This window comes from Mytilus californianus, unplaced genomic scaffold (assembly GCF_021869535.1).
Source record: "Mytilus californianus isolate M0D057914Y unplaced genomic scaffold, xbMytCali1.0.p SCAF_3, whole genome shotgun sequence".
Lineage (NCBI taxonomy): Eukaryota > Metazoa > Mollusca > Bivalvia > Mytilida > Mytilidae > Mytilus > Mytilus californianus.
The window spans coordinates 28,567,154-28,594,923 of NW_026262679.1; the positions used below are offsets into that span (position 1 = coordinate 28,567,154).

Below are 27,770 nucleotides of genomic sequence, written 5' to 3' on the forward strand. Positions count from 1 at the left end.
AAAAAAATAAATTCACTTTTTAAAGAGAAAACCTTTTACATTAATCATCTATTGATGAAAAATAACATATCTTTATGTTTGAAACATTACCTATAAAATGTCCATCTCTCAAGTGTGTCATTCAATTTACATAACCAATTTATCGTTCACTATTATGAAACATCATAAAACTGTATTTGGAATTCCATAAAAAAAGCTTGAAAATAAATTATTACAGAATAACAAAGTAAATTAAAAACGAGTAAATTAAACGTTCGTTTAATATCCTTAACCTAATTTCTCAGAATATAATAGTATCATGGGTATTTTTAGCACTGGATCATATTGGTCAAAATGATTAAGTATGCTACATTTTATTACTGTTCATAGAAAATCAGTGAATAAGTTTTAGCGGGAATTTTAGTTGACAACACACAGAGAATGAGTTTTGAAAAGAGAAAAAAATCTGTTTCCAATATGTAGAATACATCTACCTTGAGACTCACTAACATCAGTAAACTGTGCATGCATATTATATGATTATATTACATGTATAGTTTGTATAAACACTTAATTAGATTTGTACAATGGAAATTCCTGCTAGTTTCCATTATGGCCATGGTAATTTCATGTCAATCAAATGATTTTCCGTTTCCATCTGTTCACAGTTGACATTTCCGTCGTATTTTCCTGTTATTCGCCTAATCTGATCGGCCGTGTAGGAATTCAGCGTAATATAGAATCATTCAAAAAACAAAATGTCAGGTAAAATTCTACCTGTAATTGCATTTTCCACTGCAATTGGTACTGAATCAATATTGTTAAAACAAAATATATATGCGTTAACTGTAAATAATCACACAATAAATCTGTTTGATTAAGGAACATTTCTACAAATGAATAAATAATAAATAATTAAATTTAAAAGGAAAAGTGCTAAATCTGGGCAATTCAATTTATAAATTTGCTATTTTCAGAAACTTTCCTTCAATTTGCACACTACAAAGAGGAATTATCTTTACTGTATCTGCGATCAACAAAGAAAAATCCATTAATTTTAAAGTGAACTTTGATTTGCTAAGACATATATGTTTGGGTTGAGAACAGTTCTGAAATTGAATAATCTTGTTTAAAAGTACTTTTATAAGTAAGGACTCGCCAGTGGGTTTTGATGTTTTTGTCCCATTCACTGTGAATGTTGTGTTAATTTGACACTGTTGAATTTCGTTCTAAAACGGGAAGATCTGGTGATAAAGAAGCGGCACTTGTCCATATCATTATGGTGACATCTGTCTCCACCGCTAGCGCTGCAATGACAACCACGGTATGTTATTTCTTGATATTTTGTTGCAAAAGATGTAGGAAATATAATACGTTCTAGATGCTCGCAAATGTATATACGGTTTCTCATATAATATTATCTTATTAAGACATAAACAATTATAAACTTTAATTTTCCAAAAGGAAAAACCAAAACAAAATTACATTTATCAACTAGGAAATACATTATGACAATATGAATCTAAGAGAGTTTCATTTAAATCCATCTTTAAATTTCTGTACGATATTTGTGGACTTGTCTTTGTGCTATATTCTTGTTGGTCAAAGTATTATATGTTTTCCTCCATTTCTGTATGATATTTGTGGACTTGTCTTTGTGCTACATTCTTGTTGGTCATAGTATTATCTGTTTTCCTCCATTTCTGTATGATATTTTTGGATTTGTCTTTATGCTACATTCTTGTTGGTCATAGTATTATCTGTCTTCCTCCATACATGGTTTCTGATTGCCTCTTGACCATCTGCAAATAGAATATACATACCCGTAGTATGATTATAGAAAGGACAAAACCCATGGTTTGTTACATCTAGTCTAGATTTGATACTAGCGCCATTTAATTATCTAATATTGATAGGTTATAGCCTAAAAAATTCGTAAGGGTTCCGCGGAATCCAGTGTCTCGCCTACTTTTGCTGTTAGTCGCAGGCTCAACAAAAATGGGGAAAAATTATTAAAAATTTTCCACTAGATACTATCTTTTGATTGTAAGAAGCTTCTATCTAAATTTGGTAAAAATCCAGGATGGTTTATGAATCTAATAAATGTTTTAAAAACTTTAACTGCAGACTGTATGTAATGTTAACTGGAAGAAAAACAAAGTCCATTTATAAGTAAAATACGGATAAACAGTTTTTTTTTAACAAAATTTACTTCTGGATGTAAAACACGTGAGTATTGCTTACATGGTTCTCTTAACTTGAAAAGGATGGCTATAGACTTAGCTCCTCGAATTTAAACGGAAAGTGATTTTGACTTATAACAAGCAACTCTGTAATTATTACATATGCAAAACCAACTGTTTTCTCATGAATGTACGACAAAAATAATTCAACAACAACAATAAGAAGTAAAAGTTAACCTGACAATATCTGATGAACATTGGAATAGTTGCGGATGCTTAATGTCAACAACATCCCTTACGTTACGACTTTTTCCCAATAACTCTTTGTATTCAAACCGAAAACAATCTACCACAAGAAGCAGCAACAACAACTGACGAAGTTCTTGACTTTGGCCGGGCATATAAACATGTTAAAATTAGTACATAACCTCCATTAATTACTCTTTTCAGTAAAATATCAATTATTTGTACGTGACAAGGCTTGGTTGACAAGAGAAAAGGATTAACGTAAAATTTATCGACAAACATTTCCATTTTTGCAATCTGAGTCTTGAAAGTCACACCAGTATAATTCCAGGTCACTCTCAACACATTTTTTGTCCTTGATGAAACTCCTTACAGAAACACATTTTTTTGTCCTTGATGAAACTCCTTACAGATCTATTAACTTGAGGAAATAGATTCGTCATTATCAACTATAATGGTTTTCACTCTCATTTCTCAAACCTGTCCATCCAGAACAATTAAATAGAAAGAATGACAATTTTTCAATTTGGAATTTCTTAAGGAAGACTATTACAAAGTAGATAATGACAATTATGTGATGGAATTGTCGACTGCAATGCAGCCTTCAAAATTTCACCATTTGAATCTATAGTACCATTGAATTGTTTTCCAGTGAATCTTGAATACTTTAAAATTATTTTAAAAAAAACTTTAAAAAATCTTCAATTAAAAAACAAATTTTATACAAAAACTTATCATACATATATGTATAAGTTAAAATAAAATTCTAACGCAGTTCTTGACCAACAATCAGGCAATTAAGATGTATCATAAAATTCTTTATATATCTTTATTCTGATAAACCTTCGTCAATAAAATGGTTTACAGAAGTTACATGTAATAAATAGCACAGTTATAAATTAAAATAAAACATAATATGTACACTATTTACAAATCGAAGTTGAATTTAGCCAGGAGAACACACACATGAATTAATATGCCTTATAAATGAACATAGCTTTTTTTAAATATGATTGTTTTGTCATATTCATAACTTCCTTAAATTTAATTATATTTGGATAATCAATATACTTTTTATCAATATACTTTTGTCTTTCTATAGCCATAAATTTACACTTCATTATATAGTGGAATTCATCTCCAAGATCTTTTAAGTCACATAGTTCGCATATTCTTTTATCTCTCTGAATTTTTTGCCATCTACATGTACCACTTTCTATAGGTAATCTGTGGTTAATTAGTCTAAACTGACATAGAGTGTAAATATCACGGGGTTCCAAAATATCTAAATACTGTTCGAATCCGAAAAGTTCTTTGAAAAAGCGGTAATTTAATGTTTTCGGGTTCGTTTGAATATCTGAGTACCATGTTTGTTTAAATTGATCTTGGAGAGATGTTCTAACAACAGTCTTTAACCAAATTTCATTTGGTTTACTCCTGGTTTGCCCACTTTTAATTACACCAGTTATTTATTAGTAAAGAAAACAAAAAAGACAAAAGGTTTAATGAGCATACAATTATATAGTCTGTTCCAACTTAGGTATATAGTTTATCAGTGTTTTTGATATATATTCAGGTATTTTTTATTTTGTTATTCCATTTTCATAAATGTATAGATACATTATAAATAAATCATATATTTTTTCTCTCAATAATTTAACATACATGTAAAACAATGGCACTAGCCTGTTTTCAAAGTAATATAAAGTATATTAAAAAAAACTAAACAAATTTCGTGCGCAGGGTTTTGGGGCCGAAGAAGCTATAGAAAAATGTATGCAAATCATGCATTCTGCGCATTTCCCAGAATCTTTCTTGATCAAAAATGCAATTTCTGTAAACAGTTTTAATTACTTTTTTGGTCTCAAGGCAAAATATATAGTTTCAGTGTAAGACTTTTAGTTTTTAGGGACATCAAAAGACCAATATGTAGGATTAAGCAAAATCATGTAGTTCACATATAGTTTTATGGATGTGGCTGCTATTTTTTTTAGATAAAAAATCTTTAAAAAAATAAAAGTCAAGTTAAATTTTTTTTTACTAAATTACAAATGGAAAGCAACACTAAGAGAATAAAGTAAATGTTCCTGAGACAATATACCTAAATTAAATGAAACCCATTTTCAGACATTTAATTCAAGTTAATTAATATTTATACATTATATTATTTAAAGATTTGGGAAGTTTTTCCCTAAAAAAAATTAAAAAAAAGACGAATTTTGGAAGAATCTGGGGCCATTCATACTTTAGAATATCATTTATAAAATGGCTGAAAAGACCTGCCGAGTTATTTATTTTCCATACATTTTAAGTAAGTTTATTTATTTTCAAACTACTACAGGACAAACCATTATTTTTTTCTTATTATCTAGGCTGAGTTATTTATTTTCAAAATCCTACCCACTATGATAAAATGACAATCTGTTGGGTTTTTTTAAGAAGAAAATGCTAGCTTGGATGCAGATTACTGTTCAAATTAAATTTATTTGTAAAGCTTGGCTACTGAACAGTTGCATTTTTAATCTCTTTGTTAGAATTTTTGTCAAATTCAATACATTTTCCTAATAAAAACTATATTAAAACTTTTAAACATTTTCATTGATTTAATAGCAGAATATAGTATTTGGTAAAATTTTACAGGTAAAATAAAAGATGAAAAATATGACTATAATTCAGAAATAAACTATAACTGTTAAAACAACAATCCACCCTATGTTTATATATGCATGTAATTAAAAGTGGGCAAACCAGGATGACACCTTTCATTTATACAAGTTTGAATTACCATACATAAGATAAACCAGTTTCATTAAGAATAGATTCTATACATTTCATCCAATAAAATTTAACATTATTTCCATGAGATAAACTAAACATTAATTTGTATGCTATTGCTGATAATTTACTGGGTTTGCTAAAAATCAACTTTGCCCAGTATGAAATCATGCGAACTTTGATATCTAAACTTATAGGATAACGTCCTAATTCTCCATATATAACACAATTCGGGGTGGAAGATTTTAGATGGAGAAGAAGTTTACAAAATTTCAAATGAACTCTTTCTAATATTTCATTATTTCCAAATCCCCAAATTTCACAGCCGTAAAGTAAAACAGGTTTAACCAATATATCAAATAAATCTATCTAATTGACAGCTTATTGATAAGCCAGGCTTTCTCCCTTTTTTGATAACTTCATACATGGCTCTCGTAGCTTTTTCTGCGAAATGCTTCTTATTTGCTTTAAATGAGCCATTGTTAGAAAAATAAATCCCAAGATAATTAAACTCATTAACAATTTCTAAGTCAGAGTTACCAAAATTAAATTTAAGGTTAACAGGTTGTCTACCACTACAAACAAATCATGATTTTAGTCTTATCTACATTGACTTTCATTTTCCAAACTTTACAATATGATTCAAATTTTTCTAGTAGCAATTGAAGTTCTTTGAAATCGGGATTTCTAAGTTTTAGGTGACATGATTGCACATTTTGCATGAAGCACATACAAACTTCTTGCTGAATGTGTCTTTCTTATATAAATTTATACCGAGTTATATAGCAAACATTTGTCTGAGAATTACTACTTAGTGATCATAAATATTGGCATTGGTATATTTTTATCTGTGATGTTCTGCAATGAAAAGCAAAACTTCAGTCGGGATACACAAATTCGGTTTTTGTGAATATCTAACGCTGATCGTTCGGAATTATTTATATATATTGTTGAAATGTTTTTTTTTTAATATAATGATAAACTTTTTGAAGTTTTTATTCAACATATATGCTCTTGAATTTGATCTGAAACATTTTTTCTTGTGTTTTTAAAACGAAAAATTTAACCGACTAATTTGTTTAAGAAAAAAAAAATACTTACGAATGTTGCTTATTTGGCCGAAAGAAAACACGTTTTTGAGGAGAAGTGGAGCGCTAAATCGATTATTGGGGTACGTTTTACTGTGCTATGTGTGTTGGTAATTCTTTTTCTCCCTTATATCAATTTGTGCTTTGATCTTTATAAAAATCCGTTTATTCATATCTAGACGAGTAAATTAAGTAACACTGCATTACTGCATTATGTTCATAAAAGATAGCATTGAGATTTTTTTTTATTAAATGTAAAGATGGAACAACTCCTCAGACAATAGTATAGGAGAAATCCGCCTCGGCATACAGCTATTTATATTTATCTCTTTTATGTTTTTTCTTCAAGATACCAGTGAGTAATATATGAGAAAGTTATAACTGCCAATCACAAGACTTTATAAATGGTACTTTCATTCCAGACATGCCTTGTAAGTAAACATGTTTACCGAATTAGCAGTACTGTCATCGTTAAAGGATGCATTTGTTTTCGGAATATTCTGCTTTTATGAGATAAAACCGTAAAAGCATTAAATGGCGCCAATTGTATGCGTGTTTACATATCTATAGAAGAGGCAATATATTGTAAGCATGTGTTCAAAAGACTATCAGAAATATAGACATAAAACTATTATGATATTCATTTACTACAAATTATGTGTCTATAAAATAATGCAATGATAATCATCTTTCCCTGAACTGGTTCGATGTGTTCGATTGGACAGTGAATTGCTAAAGGTCTTACACTTTCAATTAATATGATTTTTATTCAGGAACAGTTTAATAAATAAATGTACTATCAAAGAATTTTATTAAATGATAATGTGTTGTGATAATTAAAAATCTACCACTAACACTCTCGCATAGTTTAATGTAGCTTGCTCTCCAAGAGTGCTGGATAACATGGATTCGATTCCCTGGCGGATAAAATTCAAGACTTAAAAGCTGATTCTCCACCACTGCTCAGAATCAAAACCATGTTATTTAAGAATTGAATGCTCCTTTATGTTTTTTGGGGGGTTCAAAAGAGTTTTTCGAGGCACATTTTGTATAAGGCGCGGAAGCGCTTAATACTAAAAATATGCACACGACCAACGGTTTTACATCCCTATAAAATTATAAAAAGAAGCATTCAATTCTTATAGTTACATTTTTATGTTACAACCATGAAATTAAAGAGTTATGTCAAGCTTTTCGTTTGCCTTTCAATGCATTATTTCAACATTTTCACGAATAGCTATGGAAGCGTATAAGGGCCATACACTTGATAAATATGTGTGATAGCACGGGCAGCCGAGATTCACTTGTTGTCGAGTATCGAGTTTCGAGATACAAAAGTCGAGTTGCGAGTTACAAAAGTCGAGTTACGAGTTACAAAAGTCGAGTTGCGAGTTACGAAAGTCGAGTTGCGAGTTACAAAAGTCGAGTTGCGAGTTACGAAAGTCGAGTTTCGAGTAACAAACGTAGAGTTGCGAGTAACGAACGTCGAGTTGCGAGTTACGAAAGTCGAGTTGCGAGTTACGAAAGTCGAGTTGCGATTTAAGAACGTCGAGCTGCGAGTTACGAAAGTAGAGTTGCGAGTTACAAAATTAGAGATTTGCGTGAAAATGGGGAAAACTATTTAAATTTTTATGGTGTACCACTTTAACATTTTTGAATGATGATTGCTTGTAGAATTGTATACAGTATTGTTGATTCTTTTTGTTTTTTGGACTTCATCCGAGTCTCGTGTAAAAACAATGAATGGATTGCTTACATAATCACTACGCAAAGTATGGTTATTTTCTGAAGAAACAGATAGCCTATTGAAATTCAACGGATGGCTTGTAGTTTAATTATTATTAAATTTCATAGCTAGCACCGTCATATTTAACGTAAAGGGAGATAGCAACTAAACTATAGTACATATATGTAAAAGACCCCTCCTGCAGATTTCGTTAAGAGTGGGCTCTTTGGGGCAGCTGCAGAGGCAATATTTGTTAGGGACCCCAAAATGTATTTTTGGCAGTGACACTCAAAATTGTGGACGTTTAAGTTATATATGTCTACATTGGCTAGAGGTGAAGAGGGAAGGTTGAGCGCTCATAAAACTTGTTTAACCCCGCCGCATTTTTGCGTCTGTCCTAAGTCAGGAACCTCTAGCCTTTATTGGTCTTGTATATTTTTTAATTTCGGTTCATCTATATGTTTCGGAGCATAGAATGGCGTCCATTTTCTTGATCTAGTGTACATTGTGTTTCGGGGCCTGCTCGGGGCTGCCTCAGGGTGTGGGATTTCTCGTTGTGTTGAAGACCCATTGGTGGCCTTGGGAGTTGACTTGTATATTTTGGTTGGGTTGTTGTCTCTTTGACTAGCTATAAAACCTGGTTCAATCCACCATTTTCTACATAAGAAAATGCCTGTACCAAGTCAGGAATATGACAATTGTTATCCATTCGTTTGATGTGTTTGAGCTTTTGATTTTGACATTTGATTAGGGACTTTCCTTTTTGAATTTTCCTCGGAGTTCAGTATTTTTGTGATTTTAATTTTTGACACATTCCCCGTTTCCATTCTTTATTCTATACATGTAGCTGTCAAAGATACTTTTGTAAAATAGACAAAAGACGCAGTTTTGGAATATGTAACTTCTTTCTAAAAAATGGGCTAATCATACCCAAATCAATCAAGTTCTTTAGGAATAACATGCTGACAAATATAACTCTTTTAACTTTTTTTTGGACATGAAACTCATTGTGCAGTAGGTGGGAAATTGATTAAATAAAGTTTGAATTGTCTGTATAAAACGTCGAAACATTTTTACATCAATATGAAAAAGTGAAGTTTTAAAGAGTTGTTAGTTATTTGAAAAGTATTTGAAAAACAGAACAATTCAGAGAATTTCAACATTGACCAATGAACCATGAAAATATGGTCAAGGTCAGATGAAACATGACAGACATATACATACACCTTACAATCATTCCATAAACCAAATATAATAGAAAAACATAGGATATGGGGTATCCATCCATGGCGCAAAATCAGTAAATGCACAATAGTTCACCTATTTCTTATAGTATCTGAAAAACAGACCAAACTTGAAGCCATACTTACCCGGGTAAAACTTTTTTCAGGTGCTCTCGTGACAGGCTATGCATGATATAGAAATGAAAAGCAAGCACATTTTTTTTAGAAAAATGTACAATACCCAGCTGATATCTGAAACTACAACATTTGTATCAAGGCTGCATGCAGGCTTCCGTGCTCATACCGTAAAAACATACGCCATAACATTCCTTAAAACTGTTCCTTTATTTTTTGTAACAGCGGTATAGCTTATTGTAGAATAACGTCTTTCCAAATTAAAAATCCATATTATGATCTCCTATGCCAGGAAGTTACCATAATGCCATACTGATAGAAAGACATCTATAGCATGCTTATTTTTGCGTTGTAGTATTCAGATATACATACATTGAACAACTCGATTATTAACTATTTGGTATATATATGCACTCTCCGCTTGGGGTTGAATCACAAAGTTAACAAAGTTCAAAATTATTTAATTTATCACATAAAGCACATAGCATATCACATTTCTAATTCATGAGATATTTTCCTCAGTTAAATGTACAATTGTGCCTATATCACCCTAAACCTTTGCGAAAGACAAAGTGTTAGCACTTGGCACTAGTATGCTAATGAATATCCTTTATTCAAGCGTCACTGATGAGTCTTGTATAGACGAAACGCGCGTCTGGCGTAGAAAATATTATAAGCCTGGTACCTTTGATAAGTATTTACCTTTAGGCCTAACACAGTGCCATATTCTGTGAGATGTCGATAATTTGCAAGTATATTTCATTTGTCTACATGATTTATTTTCTTATGCTTGATTTGTCCAGTACGGTATACATTTTGTCTTAGAGAATGAACAATGTCGCTCTCATGAAAGAAATTTATGCGTGCGTGACTTTGCAACATAATGACTCTTATAAATAAGTATCGCAAATACTTTTCAAATCCTGCAATCAAAATACCGGGACCCTTCCTCATGCAGTGTAAAACTAAGCTGGGGTACATGTATGCTTTGTTTATTAGATGCGAAGTAAACCCGAAAATTCTGTTTCAAAAATCAGACGCAACTCGACTTTCGTAACTCGTAACTCGACCTTCGTAACTCGCAACTCGACGTTCGTAATTCGCAACTCGACATTCGTAACTCGAAATTCGACGTTCGTAACTCGCAACTCGACGATCGTAACTCGGAACTCGACGTTCGTAACTCGCAACTCGACTTTCGTAACTCGAAACTCGACATTCTTAACTCGTAACTCGGCTTTTGTAACTCGCAACTCGGCCTTTTCAACTCGCAACTTGCAACTCGACTATAAGAAACCCTCCGTGCAGCCATTGCCGTTGTATTTTATACGGAAATCAAATATGTTATTAGGGTGCCACGTGATTGTTGTCAGCCAATCAAAATTAGGGATTCTAATGAAACATACACATGTAATAGATACACCTTGAGGGTGTTACACCAAGATATTATTGTCAATGCAGAATGATAGTTTTCAATAATTTAGGAGGAGGGTTGTTAGTGGGCCGATTTTGTTACTGGCCGAGTTTGTTACAGGCCGAGTCAGCGACTTAACTATATCTTTTTGAAAAGAAGGATAAATGCAGGGTATCCACTTTCATTTAACGAAATCTTGGTGTAAGTGATGTAATTATACTAGAAAGAAATGTCTTCCTACGGTAATCCTTTGTGAACTATCACTCAGCGTATCGGTCAAGATAACAAAGCAGAAATATTTGTTGTTATCTTCTTGAATAACTAACATTTTTCTGCTGGACGATAAACATCTGGAAATCTACTTCTCAATTAAAAATACCACAAGATGTAGGTAGGGACAATATGAATCAGAGTGATATTTTACATTATTTACTTGTTTTTGAGATTTCAGCCATAGAAAATTTGGCGGGAAATGATTCTCTCTAGATTTTTCATACATTTAACATTGACACCTTTTTTCTTTTAAAAACTATGAGTAAATAACAAGAATTTGATAAGATTTTCAAAGATGGCTGTTTAAACTATATGTTTTAATATTATGAAAAGAAAAGTAGGGGTAAGCGGGCACAATTTTTTTAATGGCACTACATGGATAAAACCAGAGGAATCCGAATATCTGGCATAAATTCAAAAACAAGAGACGCGAACATCCTTAAGTCAAGTAAATACGCTTTTATTGTCTATACATATATACACAAAGCTTTGGAAGGATAAAAAAATATTGCGCAACTTCTATATATGAGCATTTGTGTTTTCAAAACATTGATCATTTCAGACTTATTAGAAATAGATATTCAGTGTCGTTTCTTATTCTTAATTGTTTTATGAGAAGCTTCGTCGATCTCTTATAATGACTTCTCATAGACCATCTTCACACTTTATACCTCATGACTTAATTTATGGACTTCTGGACCACATGATTAATTTATAGACTTCGTATTGACGAGAAAGCATTATTTAAACTAAATGGAAAACGCTGAAATCAAACTGAATGAATGATCAATCCTATTTGAACCAAACTGTCGTAAGTTTCCAATCAGGCAAACCTAATTACGCACTATTCTTCAGATTAAGTAAATCTGGAGCGGAAACTTTACAATTTACAGTATTTCCATCTCGTACTATCACTGTCGTTAAGGAATTAAAGTAAAACTGGTAAAAAATTGTAAAAAGCACTAAAAGCTAAGTCTACTAAAGCAACCAAAAAAAAAAAATTATAAAAATAATAAAAAAAATAAAATTTATTGATATTTACAATTATTAAAAAACAGTTCTACAGATAACATACGAAATAAAACCCAGCTACTAGTACAACGCTGATCAAATGAGTCTAATATATTTAAAGTATGAAACTTGAAAATTGTAAAATTTTATTTCATGCTAAACATCAGATTGAAAAAAGGTCTACTAAATTAATTTTCCAAGTCCAAATCATGAAACTATAAATACTTTTATTTGCTTTCAAAATTGTAGGTCTACAATGTAGTGTGTGATTTTTTAACCTATTGTTTAAGATTTCTGTGAATCTCCATCATTTTCTTATTCTTATCAGTTCCAAAAGTTATGTGATTTGACTTTTTAAATGAACAGGAAAATAAATCCATTTTCGTAGACTTATTTTTGAAATTTACTTGAAAACTAGACCCAGACTCGTATATCTTTATGTCCCTTTTGAATTCCATATCTATGATATAACGTAGCCAGAACTCATTTAGTATAAAAAATGACAAGAAAATGAACAAAAAATAAATGAATACTACTTCAAATGGATGATTCAATATCTGACTGGTAATAACGGTTGTAGTCAGAGTTAATATTAATGCTATTTTATTTTTTAAATGATGTGAAGATTTGGTAGAAACTAATTATTTCCCATTACTATCACTGGTCAATAATATTACTGGTCAATAATTCTTGTCTGAGAGCTTTTAACAAATTTTATTATATTGTAACTGATATATACGGAAACAGAATCACGCAACAGATAATGGCCGCTACAGTATGTATAGATCCCTTTCACAATATTTTACCAGGACCATTTATCTCTGTTACAGTACCGATAAACTGGATCAATGTGTACAAAAGCCAACATAAATGGTTAGATTGTACATTTCTTTTGTCTATTGTGGGAGCATTGGATATAATTGTCTGTAAAAGATTGGGTTAGACGATAGTGGATACAACAAAGTCAAAGAAACGGAAAATGAAATCGAAAAACTGATTTACTGCTTTAAAAGTTCTTATAATCAGTTATTTCCGTCTTAGAATATACCCTTTCTGATAAATCTGTTTTGTGATAATTATCATATACCTAGGAGGTATCAGACTACGTAGGCCAACCATTTGTGCTTACTTATGTTACAACTACAAAACAAAAAGTTAAATACTTGTATTGAATAGACCAATTAATTCTTTTGAAAAAAACCCCAGTAGATTTGCAAAACACTGTTTTTCTTATATTGACAATTGTGACTTTACAAAAAATAATGCGGGAAATAATAAATTTGCCTTACTGTGCAATCGGTAACTCATGGCATCACCTAATTATCTGTACGAACACATTTTAATTCCAAATCTGGTCTCAAATGCATTTCATAAATACAATGAACATGCATATTTCTTTTTAATGTAGAACCATCTCATCAACACTACTACTTAAACATAATGATTTATAAGTTAGAATAATACAACCAATCTACCGTTTCGGTGGTATCACGCTCGTCGTGGAGTTAGAAATTTGTTGGTTTGCTCAACAACTGAATCAAATTTAAGAATTTAAAACTGGTATGCTCTGCTTCCCCACTTATACAGCAAATAACATTTAAGAGCAAGGGCAAAAACTGACGGGTCGGCTCGGAGTAACAATAAAAATGAATTTCGACATCTTTCTGCGAACTTGTATCGTGTGTGTCGTAAAGCGCAAATAATCGGATTAGTGTGTTGGTCTAGTAGATAGTATGGTTCATATTCTTATAACATGGAAATGTTATCGTCCTGAATATGCATTCAACATGTATCGCTGGACACTATACAACCAACTATCAATTGAAAACTAACTGAATTTGACACATTCGCTCTATACCTTTCGGATTTGGCCGAATATGATACACTAACAAAAGTGTTCATGCTTTATCTATGTCCATTGATGAAGCACTGCATGTTTTTTTGTCTTATAGCCCAAACGCAACTACAAATGTATTACTTATCTCCATATTGGATTTGGTAAAGAGTAGGCCGCCTGTTTTTATGTTTTGTTTATTGTAATCTTGTTTAGTTGTTTTTCTCGTTCTTGTTTATTATAAATTGCGTTCTTGTTTATTATAAATTGGCCTCTGGGTTTCGATGTATGACCTTCTTGACATTTACGTTTTAGGGTATCGTCAGGAAGGTTACCTTGTTTTAGCTTTTGTTTTGTTTTGTAATTTTGTTGTTTTTTTGTTCATGTTTTGTCCTCTGGATATTGATGAGGGAGTTTCTCACTATTTAACTGTATGCTATCTTCTACTGTATAAAATGGCATGTAGGGTATTAGACACCAACCTAGCAAAGAATTGGAAATAAAAAAGACAGAAAAAAGCATGATATATATATAAGAATAAATATAGCAAAGAATGGAAAAACGCTGTGTTTTGTAATTGATGTAGAAATATATACTCCCAGCTGTGTATAATTGTATGTTAATACGAGATGAATGTCCTGTGATAGTCAATACCAATTGAAGTGGAGAACGAATAAAACACTATATCAGTACTATATCAGTACGTATAGGTACTTGAGAATGGCTAATTGATTTATACAATGTTGATAGGTGACAGAAAAAAAAAACACTGACTTTTGTGAAGGCCGAGTCGTCGTCCCAAACCCACACTCAACGCAGACGTGAGGTACCAGAGTCATTCAATGCGTCCATCGCACAGTTTCTGTCTCGAATGATTCAGATGAAAGTTTTAAAAATCATAGTAATAAAAAATTGCTAACGAATTCTATGAACTGTAAATTTTGAAATAGACACCAGCAGGAAAATTTGCCACGTGTTTTATAGACATTTACAAATTTTTAAGGGCTAAATGAATCATCCCAAAAGACTTTGTATACGCTTTTTTCTGATCAACTGTCTAATAGGTCTAATTACAATTTAAACAAGGAGTAGTCTCTCATAATGACCTAAGCATATTTCAACACTGCATACAGATATTTGTTGCCTCAAAGTCTTTATATACTAGTCATTCTTCTAAGGATATTATTCCGTTGTATACTTTTACAATACATTCACATTTACATTATAAGTACACAAATGGCAATGTGAAATCATCCAGATACACATTTCAAACAGGGATGAACAACCATTTCTGTGTATTCATTCTTTCAAATGTACTGCATATTAATAATAATATGATGAATCAAGTCAAAAGAAGTACAATTTAAAGTAAGACTGTAAGAATTAGTATGTGAACAGCTGCTCCGCAACATATGTCTTTACATTAGCTGTAATAGTCCTGGTTTTACTACAAATTCTATTACCCAAAACAATAAAAATACAACACAATAATATAAATCTTTCAATCTTTGTAATGGATTTCTAACGACTAAACGATTGAAAAAATCCCAATGTTGACATGAAATTATCCACATCGTTTAATTTCGAACAAAAGTTTGACGATCGACTTGGTAAAAAATCGATGCCATATACGTAAAGTATAGGCTAATACCTCAATATTTACATTGTATCTGTCCAAACCATAACTGTGAATTATATCCTATAAAATATTAAACGTAATAGAAATGGCCGTTTGTACTGACCTTACTGTTAAAACCCACACTTTAAAGTAATAATCTCATGTTTTAGCCTTACCATAAAATATAATAGAAAATGATGAAAATGAATAATTCATTTGATAAAGCACTGCAAACTTTTTTGTATAATTATATACTTTATAATTATCTAGCAATTTCTGAACTTTACAAAGTTTTTTGGTATATGCATTTGTATATTTGATTCCGATTCAAAAAGGATTTCAAACAATAGATTAACCCCGCCTTATGTTGATTGTACCCGTCACAAGTCATGAACCCGATCAGAGTTGTCTTATGTCATATCTTATAGTATGTTTGTTATTTTAGAGAATTCGCATGCATGGTTTGTCTGCAGATTTCTCCCATATAGTAAATGTTCAATTCATTCACAACAGTTACAGACTTGGGACGATTTAGAGCTCGCCTTATTATACAGACACCTATCTGTTATTGGAGAATAATGTATGTCGACACCTATCTGTTCTTGGAGAAGAATGTATGTCGACATCTATCTGTTCTTGGAGAAGAATGTATGTCGACATCTATCTGTTCTTGGAGAAGAATGTATGTCGACATCTATCTGTTCTTGGAGAATAATGTATGTCGACATCTATCTGTTCTTGGAGAAGAATGTATGTCGACATCTATCTGTTCTTGGAGAAGAATTTATGTCGACACCTATCTGTTCTTGGAGAAGAATGTATGTCGACACCTATCTGTTCTTGGAGAAGAACGTATTTCGACACCTATCTGTTCTTGGAGAAGAATGTATGTCGACATCTATATGTCTTTTGGTTATTTGCGTCATTGGATTGTTGTTTTATTGATGAAGCCCACATTTTTTATTCATACAGCATAATGTCTTAGATAGATATAAGAAGATGCGGTATGAGTGCCAATGCGACAACTCTCCATCCAAGTCACAATTTGTAAAAGTAAACCATTATAGGTCAAAGTACGGCCTTCAACACGGAGCCTTGGCTCACACCGAACAGCAAGCCATAAAGGGCCCCCAAAAATGACTAGTGTAAAACCATTCAAACAGGAAAACCACTTCCATGACTTTACATGTCAAATACAGAGCATGGCTTTTTATTGTTGCATTTTATTGATACGGTGTTGAGTTTGTACGGGTATAAAAGAGCACATTGCTTATCCAGAACAAGTCCGAGATTGACCTACAGGAGTAAAAACTGACGTCTTTGCAAATGTGAACAAATTAAATCACAACTATGAAAACATGCATAGAACGTGAAATAATTTTAGAAATTAAAACAAAGAGGTCTCAAATGATGAAGATATATGGTTTGGGTTTGTCTCGACGCAATTTTGATGATGCATACATTGATTTATGATACACGCATTAAAATATCTGTGCTATAAAGAAAATCATTGTGATGTTATGGAATATTGAACACAAATTTACTGGAGAATACCAGTGCATATATAGACATACCACCAAAGTAATTGTATCAGAGTGTTGTATTGTATAAATGTATATATCCAAGATTCTATTTAATATGAATCTGTTTACTACGACAGTCTGAAACAAGGAAAACATTATCCCAATTGTCATGGACTTGAAATGTGCACAAATGTACGTGCGGTATTGCACAAGATCATGTCTTCCCGCAGTATTCACAATATTGCTGTATGAAATAGACTCCAAAGTACAGCTAGCAATGTTCGAGTGTAGGACTGCATGATTTCAATATCCACAGGATTGGCTCTAAATATAAATAAGAAGATGTAGTATGAGTGCCAATGAGACAACTCTCCATCCAAGTCACAATGTGTAAAAAGTAAACAATTATAGGTCAAAGTACGGCCTTCAACACGGAGCCTCGGCTCACACGGAACAGCAAGCTATAAAAGGCCCCAAAATGACTAGTGTAAAACAATTCAAACAGGAAAACCAACGGTCTAGTTTATATAAACAACGAGAAACGAGAAACACTTACGAACCACACCAACAAACGACAACCACTGAACAACAGGCTCCTGACTTATGACAGGTGCATACAAATGCAGCGGGTTTAAAGGTTTTAACAGGCGCCAACCTTCACCCTAACCTGAAACAGTAGTGTAACATTACAACATAAAAAGACACATTATAAAATATCAATTGAAATGGATTAACTCGATCAAAAAGACATATAAACAAACACAAGTAAACATACACTGAACGAATATGATTGATCTATGACACAATATAAATACAATATTAATAAAAAAAGATGTAGAACAATGTCGAAAATACAACTTTAACCTAGGACTAAGCTTGCTTTCAGTAACAGCGACCATTCTTCGATACATTAAAATTTCGTGTTTTCCTGGTATCCGTGTTTGAGGAGTTAAATATTTTATCTATGTTGTTTTAGTTTTTCTACTGATCGACAACAAAAGAGGGAAGATTTCGGTGCTAAAGCAAACTATATATGTAGTTAAACCAGGTCATATGTTTATTTTCATGTCCGAAGTCCAAACCGTGTTAATGATTGATGAGATCCTAATGTTTTTGTTCATAAAGAAATGGTGTTGATGCCAGATCTTTGAGAGTATCTATATTCAACTTCTTGGAATGTTGATTTCGAGCTGTAAATTCTGTAAATTCTTGTTTAATTGTTAAAGACTGCGTGCTGAGCTGCTCATGTCATTTCGTTTTGTACTTTTGGGTTGCTGTTTCATTGACGTGGGACCCAGATTTCTTTTAACTCATATTTATGTATTTGTAAGCACACTGATTAGTACAAATCGCAAACATTTTCCTTGAGATATGTTTATATTTTTCAATTGATAACTGTTAATTTGCTAAATTCGGTGACACGATTTTAAAAAAAGGCGATTGATACCTATTGTGGGCGTTCCTTAATAATTTCTTTACTGGCATGAAGCATTTTTTCTCTTTATCGTGGGTTATTATAAAAGATAAAACTAAGTGGGTCCTTCAATTTCAGATTCTCGTAAATAAATTTTATATGTTTTCTCTAAAATGATGAGAAGGTAAAAGGTGCTCTATATTTCGTCACTCGAAATGTTCTTAATTCCTAAACTTACACCTATCAACGATATCATTACATTGGAATACAAAACTAACACAAACGTGATCATTTATCAGAGCATGATCATACTTCCAGTTTTTGTTTTAACGTGACTGAATTATTCGCCGTTCGTATTCGTCTTTCTGTGTTTGTCAGTACACTGATTGGTACTTGTTCGTGTACCAATTTGTGCAATGTCTAATGTAAAATTGCATCAATTCAAGGCACTTACATTCGAAACATATATAGACAGCAATACTACACTGTGGACATACCGTACATTGTAAGAACATTTAAGGTTTGCACTTTAACATGACAATTTTGTCTGAAGAAATTTAGGTTTTCTACTTTGTAAAAGTATTTGTACTTGTAAATGACGTTTATATCTTTTTCACACTGTATGCAGTAGAGAATTGGATTTTTGACATTTTGGACAGATATCTCTTTAATTACCTACAATAAAATATCTGACGCTTTAAACAATGCAACGTCAACAATTCTTTGCATAAAAGATAACTAACACTCCCTGGAGAAAATGTTGTATTATTTAAACATCGATCGTAAAGGCTTACGGACACCTCAACAATAGTGATCTAATTTCGATACTACTGATACATTCCCTTGTGGCAGCATTCTGTCTATAGATGTAACTTGGAGACCTTGTAATTCGATTAAGTTCTGCCAAAACGATGTTTATAGCATTATGTATTGCTAAAAGATCACAACTTAGTGACATTATGCATTTGAAAGAACATGCAAAAATAATATATATTTGAACTATATAACATGCTATGACTAGTGTTAAAAATTTAGCCCCATAAATCGAGTACTTCTCAGATCGCAAGCAAAGATATTTGTTCTGTTGAGGTATTTGATCAATAGACAAAATGGGAAATGTATCAGTCAGCCTAATTAGTGATCTAAGACAGGACATACTATAGTCAACAGAAAGAATAACAATAAATAGATACAATAACAAGTAATTTGCATGATATTATAAATCCCTCTTCAGTATCAGTTATTCAGTGTAAGATTGCGAACACATCATATCAATCGCTAAAAATTCCGAACGACAAACAAACAAACCATTAAAACAATCAGGTTTGGAGAAAAGTTACATATTCGCCTTCAAAAAAATTGAGTATCTTAAAATCATATATATATATGACAAAAAAACATTCATAGAATGTGTGAAAATGAATTCAAAAGGTCCCCAAAGGAACAATTTGCGAAACAAGGACGAACAGATCAGAAGTCTGCACAGAATATTAAAAACAAATATGAGCAGCACGAACTCGCGTGCTCCGATTGGATGAGCAATTCCTGCTTCACTAGGGACAACAGTACTCCAAAAGGGTTCACTGGAGTATTGAAATATGATCATACAGACTTCTCCTGTCTGGCAGCAAAACACGTGGTTGGTCCATTTGGTTTTTTGGGGGTACACATGGAAATTTTATACGCAGATAAGATAACATAACCCATGCTACTCAAACAAGAAAATGTTTCAAAAAATTATCATATTCATCAATAACCATTTTAATTCTTTTATTTTTACTAATATATATAATATACACAATGATTCGATTCATGCAAAGAAACGGATTTCCACAACGAGAAAAGAAGATATATATTTCCTTAACAACGAATTTAGACAATTAATAGCACTCTTAATGTCTTAAATTACGGTTCACAGTAAGAAGGAATAGAAGCAACAGCTACTTGGTTTGTCGGTCGTTTTAATTATCCTTAAGTAGGAAGAACTTAATCAGTTATCGGTAATGATATTAACGGAGTGGTTAACTAGTTACAACGAAGTGTATAGAGCCTGGAAAAACCATCATTATTTGCCAGTTATATAAATTACAAAAAGTGTACCAATAGATTGACAACATATCCCAATACGATTATCTATAGGGCTAACGGACTTTTTCTGAGTCCCTTTTATAAGCTTTGATTTTTCCTGTTATATACTTCTTTTTGATAAGCGGTTCGTTGTATTGTCCTTTTACATTCCTTTAACTAAAAGATGTTCTCTGATAATGTCAGCCATCTGTTTTTCATTTTGTCGAGTTCATCTGGCTTTTTCGTTTCAAATAGTATTAGAAAATTTTGTCCTGTAAACCCCACGTTTTTATAATGTATGCCATTGAATACAACTTAAAGTGCATCCCTGGTAAATCTTGTAAAAATCCTTGTTATTATTTGAAGAATTTGCATACATTTGAAATTATATCGGGAATATTGTTTTGTTACTAAATACATGTACAAATCCTTGTTATGTCGAAAACTACCAGCTATTCTAAAAAATCAATGTATGTTGTTTGTTTATCAACATGTTTGTCGTTGTGACTTGTATTTATTACACTTTGTATCCGTGCATTATGTTTTGTATCTGCTTTTATTGCTTATTTTTAATTTATACACATGTCTTTTGAAGTCTCTTTTTCCCCATATTATCTTTCTTTATTGTTGCTTATATTCCTTCGACCTTTCAATACCCATTGTTTAGGTTCACAACACTGAAACCTTTATCCTAAGATAAGATAACGTTATTTAAATTAAACGGGCATATATGAAAATGATTTAGCATCATTAAGTGTATAAACAGGGAGCAAAATACTAATACATAATACATACAAATAAAGTAATTATATATATTATCAATTGTGAACATAGTTTCCAAGACAAACATCTATTTTTTTCACAATCTAACTTGCTAGAACGCCAGTTTGGTTGAACTGACCCTAAATATGTAATTTTATAACATCATATGAAATATTATCATTTTCTTGATTATATCATACAAATTATAAAAAAGATCAAATAACAATCTGCGAAACTTTGACGCCCCCTATTTTATTTATCATTTTCAGTATCATTTAAAATACAACATGTTATACATTCAAATACAAGAGAAGGTATTCTAATAAAAATTTTTAACCAAATTCTTATTATTCTTTGTTTTTCTAAGAACATACTTATTTCTCTTCACGTGTTAAGGTCTTATAAATCCTTTGATTTCAAATATTTGGGTTTGAGCGTTGCTGGTGAAGGTATAATATATCCAGAAAAAGCGCTTCGGTCGCATGAAATTAATACTGTGTTCTTCCCATCCATTGGTAAATGACCTAGTTCGATAATTACAACACATATAGGTGAAAATTTACCAACTTAGAGTACAAATTTAAAGTAAAATATTATGAACTAATACAATGTCTTTGGCATGATGGAAGTCTCATGTACCTCAAAATCATACTTCAAAATAGATCCAACAAAACTACCAAACATTTCAGAAATAAAAAATATACCAGCATTATGAAACTGCTCTGCTTAAATGGACTGTAACTATTTGTCATTTGAATTAGAAGCCTTAGATTTTGACTTTTGATTTTGATATTTAGGGATTTTGACATATGCCATATTTACTTAGAATGAAGATTTACAGAAGATTCACGTGAATAAAAATGGAACTTATTTATGTTAATTTCACAATTAATGTGAAAAATAAAACATTTACCTACAACATAGGAAAGTACATTTAAAGAAAACATTTTGTTGTTGCCAGTGATGATGTATTTATGAATAATAACCAGTATGACATCTGGTGGCGACACTAACTACTAGATATGACTTGTGAATCACGTGACGGGTGGTACATATATAGAAGGATAATTAAGTTTACACTGTCGACTGGCTTTGTCTCACTCGGTTTGAGTTCATGAGATTTCGAATGTAATCACATACGCCTTTGTCTACTGATGTCTGTAATTTTGAAAACTGAAGTGATATCGTTATACTACCATCATGTTTTGGAAAACAAATCATTCTAATTTCCGATGTTCCTCTTTAAGACGAACTGAAGTTAAACTCGTTATTTTTATGTCAAAAAATAATTTAATTGACGAAAATTGCTTTTGAAGACCTCAACACTTGAAGAAGTTATTGAGAACTATTTACTATTCCAGTCCATCTTTGTGAAATATAAATCCTTACATCAGTAATTAACACTCCACAGCTGATACCTGCAGTCCATTAATTAGCAAATTATTTATAGGTACTTTACTCAAAATAACGTGGGCTCATTTTGGGGAAAGACCTCATGCAATTCCAAAATCATTTCAAGAAAAGTGAATTTGATGAGAGTCCCTCTTCTGTTATATCTTAGACCTTATATATTTATTAAATGTCTTTCAAACTTGTTTGTTTGTTTGTTAATGCGCTTGTCTTTTGTAGTCTGTTTTTCCTTACTTCTTTTCCTTATTGTTGCTAATATACCTTCGACATTTCAGTACCCATTGTCTTCACTTCCTAACACTTGAACCTTTATCATAAGACAAGATAACTTTATTGAAATATGAATACATCAATAACATATAAGTAGTATGGGACAGTATATAAACAGGAAGCAAAAACCGTAGATTCCAAAACAAACATTTATTTTGTACAATCTAACTTGCTAGAACGCCAGTTTGGTTGAACTGGTCATAAAGATGTAATTTCAGAACATCATATGAAATATCTACATTTTCTTGATTATATCATTAAGAATTGAATAAGATCAAATAACAATCTTCGAAGATTTGACGCCCAGTTTTATTTAACATTTTTCAGTATCATTTACTAACAGAGAAGGTATCTTAGTATCAATTTTGAGGAAATATTTTAATATTCTTTGTTTTCTAAGAACATACATATTATTGTATTCGCGTGTTTAGGTCTTATACATCCTTGGCTTTCAAATGTTTGGGTTTGTACTTTCAGAATGAAGGTATAATATTTCCAGAAAAAAAGCGCTTCGGTCACAAGAAATTAATAGTTCTTTTCATCCACTGGTGAATAACCTTGTTCGCTAATAACAACACATATAGGTGTAGTTTAACCAAATTAAAGTACAAATCTACCAAATCTATTATTAACTAATTCAATGTCTTTGGCATGATAAAAACCCCATTCCTCAAAACCATAATTCAAGGTAGATCCAACGACACTATCAAACATTTCAGAAATAAAACAAACATTTTGAAACTTTTCTGCTAATATGGATTGTAAGTATTTGTAATTTTAATTGGAAGCCATACAATTTCGACACATGCCAGATTAAGTTACAATGAAGATTCACGTGAATAGAAATAGCACTAATTTATGTTTATTTCATATCTAAATGTGAAAAATAATAAAGTTGCCTGTAATATGGAAAAGTGCGTTTTATTAAGACCTTGCTTTAAACAGAAAATTCACTCGGAGAAAATCGTTTTGATTTGACTTTCTTATTCTGGGACTATTATAACAAAATATTAGGTCCAATATTTAATGAAACCTTTTAATCATGGTGATATTCAAATAATCAAATAATCCACCAAGTGAGCTAATATCAGTTATAAAGTAAAGGTGAATAATAACCAGTATGTCATCTGGTGGCGCCACTGACTTAGGAATCAAGTGACGGTTGATACATACATATAAGAATGCTTACACTGTCGACGTGTCGGATATCATTCAATTTTTAGTTCATGAGGTTCTGATTGCTTTTACTGACACTTTAGTCTATTGGTGTCATTTTAATTAATTGAATTGATACCGTTATACTACCTCTTTTTTCGGGAAAACAAATTATTTTAACTTCCGAGGTTCCTCCTTAAACGATTTTCAGTTGAAATCGTTACATTCATGCGAAAAAAGAATTCACTTGACGAAAATTGCCCTTGAAGACCTTAACACTTGAGTTGGCTGAAACATGATTAGTAGTTTATGCATAAAAGTAAAATGCATGAAAGCCCTAAAGTATAATTTTCGTAAGGTTTTTGAAAACCTAATAAAAAGACAATAAAGTGCATTCAAAAACTATTTATACATATTATATGCACATGGCTAAATATAAAGTATATTTTAATATTTAAACCAAACAATAAAAAATTAAAATCATAAAATTCAGCTCACTGATCAACAAAAGTTTTAAAAATAATATATCTTGCATAATACATTAGGTAAGTTTTGTAAGTTTTTATCAAACATAAATTTTCTAAATATATTTAACTTATTATAACTTTTTTAGATCATGATGTGATAAGTGCTAGATTTATAAATAGTAGTGTCATATTAGTGTCATATTAAAAATAAATCACAGTAGATATTTATATACATAAAAAAGCTGAATAAAAGCAAGTGATTGCGAACTGCTTACTATTCCAGTACATTTTTTTATACATCTCAGTTAGATTTTATTGCTCGCACAAGTCAACAACACTCCATAGCTGATACCTACTGTATACTAATTAGCCTAACTTATTGTTACTCAATTTACTTAAAATGACGTGAGATCATTAGGGGGGGGGGGACTTCATCCAATTCCAAAAACAATTCCAAAAAAGTGAATATCATGATAATCCTTCTTCTATTATAACTAATACCTTTTTTATAATTGACATTCAGCTACAAATTAGTATGCCTTACATTTACCTTGAATGTGTCTACACATCTTGTTCCTTATTGATGATATACGTCATACCCCCACTTTTTCTGACCACCAATAAACTAAATTATGCAAGTCATTTAAAAGTGATTAGTTGACAACACCTACGTTATTATGATATAAAATGTAAAAAATGGCAGATCCGTTCCATTGCTTCCTCAACATTACCAATACAACTCATGAATTTTTATATATCAAAGGATATTAATACCGACTAAACAATTAATATTTTAAGTAAAGCGAAACATAATGCACTGTAAAATCAAATCACAGAAGATTGTTAAAGCGTCTTATAAACTGACTCATTGACAGAAAATCAACAACATGTAACAAGATTCTTTAAGGTTTAACTACATCACCGGAATTAATTCCTGCCATTATACTAAGTCGACAGAAACCAGGAAGAGGCCGAGAACAAAGGTTCTAATACATCTTTTATTTAAATTTTATAACATGTAGTGAAAAAAATACTGACATTCGATATAAACAGTCTGTTTTACCATATCAAAGAAATTGTGAAGGAAAGACCAAGACAAACGTTGATAATAGATATAACGAATAATTATATAGCGAACTTTAATTTTACCATGGAATCGGATTTTTTTAGAATTTAGAATTTCTCTGACATTGTTAAGATATTCTTAGCCTCAAAGGATATTATTCATCCGTTTTTTAACTTATAGTTTGATAATGAAATATATACAATTCGTCATAAACAATGCGAAGAAGGATGATATCAAAGTGCATCGTTTTATTTTTTTCAAATTTTGTTGATTAAGTTTAAACGGTCCAGTTTTATAAAAGTACATTTAAAAATTAAATTGGATAGGAACTACCTAATTCATCTTGTAGTAAATTGGCAAAAAAAATCTTTTCTGTTACTGTTCGATACGTATACGTTTACATTTATGTAAAAAAAAAGAAAACTACTTTTTTATAACTTAATTGTCCTTTTATGTACAATTAGAGACCTTGTATATGGTATCCGTTTCCTCTCAGATAATACACGATATGCACTAACCTGTATGAACACTTTTAAACTTATTTCTACCAACATTCAATGAATATATATTACGCAACAAACCATTGAGTCTTGTATACCCTGATTTATATATATAAGTCCGTATACAAATATCAATGAGAAGAGATATATATGCTCTGATTTGATATTGTATAAGACCGTATAAAAATATCAACGAGAGGAGATTTAGGGTATAAACGGGTGAGTCTTCAACCTAAAACACAATAACTCAAGAACAGTCATACGATCTTCAACAAAAGACACGTGTCTCAGCAATCTTTAAACACAATAAAATCAAAACAGTCATACGATTTTCAACAATAGACACGTGTCACATCAACCTTTAAACATAATCAAACCAGAAAATACATACAAACACGTGTCTACACGATATATCAAAACTAAATCTTAAAGCGCTGAAAAGTTCTGAATACATACATACATACAGAGACTCCAAAAGATATGTCGTCATCACCTAATTCTTCAAAACAACCAACAAAAAAACACACAGAAACTGCACGATTGAATTTGTATTGCGCCTTCAAGGCCTAGTGTTTCAACTGATGTTTCTGTCTACAACACAAATGTCCATTAGGAACAATAGCTCATCAGCGTATACGGTCATAATGATATAACAGGCATAATCAATTACTGGAACGTGACAGTGGTTTACAATTGTGAAATAATGATTTGGGTAATTTGGTAATAATATTGTACGCGATGAATTGATTTCCCGTGGCGTCATGTGGATGTTTATTTATCAATATGTCCCTTTGTTTTTACTTCTAAGTTCTTTTAATGTTTCATACTTTTGAAGAAAGAAATTCGAGTTCAATACACAAACGTTCTTGTGACCTCCGCCTATATCAAGATTTTAAATCTGAGTTACTTAAATGAAATATGCAGATTGTCATAGCACATATACTCGGCTTTATATCTAAGTAACAAGAGTAAAATTATTTATCAAAATGTTCCTTTGTTTTTACGTTTAAGTTGTGTTATCATTTAATGATTCATACTTTTGATGAAAGAAAATACGAGTTAAATACATAAAACTTCTTGTGACCACCGCCTATATCGAGATTTTGAATCTAAATTACTAAAATAAGAATATGCAGATTGTCATCGCACATATATTGGGCTTTGTGTCCAAGTAATAACACTAAAATTAAAATGTACAATTACTCGGTTTCAATAAATATATTACAAAATGTAGAATAGATACCGCCTCTTTGTGGTATATTTAGACGATGGCATTGTTTAGTACGAATAATGCAAGGGGAAATGTTTAGAAATACAGTATATTATATTTTAATTAAAATGTGAATTTGTACCCGGATTTTTATCAACTATAGAATAATTATTTGACTTAGTTATTTCCATTTATTTCGTGGGTGCAATCGTATTTGGTTCTTCAAAATAAGAAAACCTAATGTTAGTTAAATGTCAACGTCAAAATAATTTCCAAAAGTCAAATAAGTATGGAATGGCAAAGATTATAGAAACACCGAACAAACGACAACAGCGTAAATATGAGCAACGTACTATTATATGTTACTTTGAAGCTACAATCTTGATTTTTCGATAACTGCAGTTTTTCAAATTTTTTATTT

The 27,770-nt window shown here is 31.4% G+C and overlaps 1 long non-coding RNA gene across 1 annotated transcript; it reads right to left on the reverse strand.

The window, feature by feature from the left end:
* Positions 1-1,416: 1,416 nt before the first annotated feature.
* On the reverse strand, positions 1,417-27,447 carry LOC127734311 (uncharacterized). Its single transcript, XR_007997511.1, has 2 exons — positions 26,596-27,447; positions 1,417-1,781 (listed from the first exon to the last, which is right to left on the reverse strand). It is a non-coding gene; the product is annotated as an uncharacterized LOC127734311 (long non-coding RNA).
* Positions 27,448-27,770: the final 323 nt, after the last annotated feature.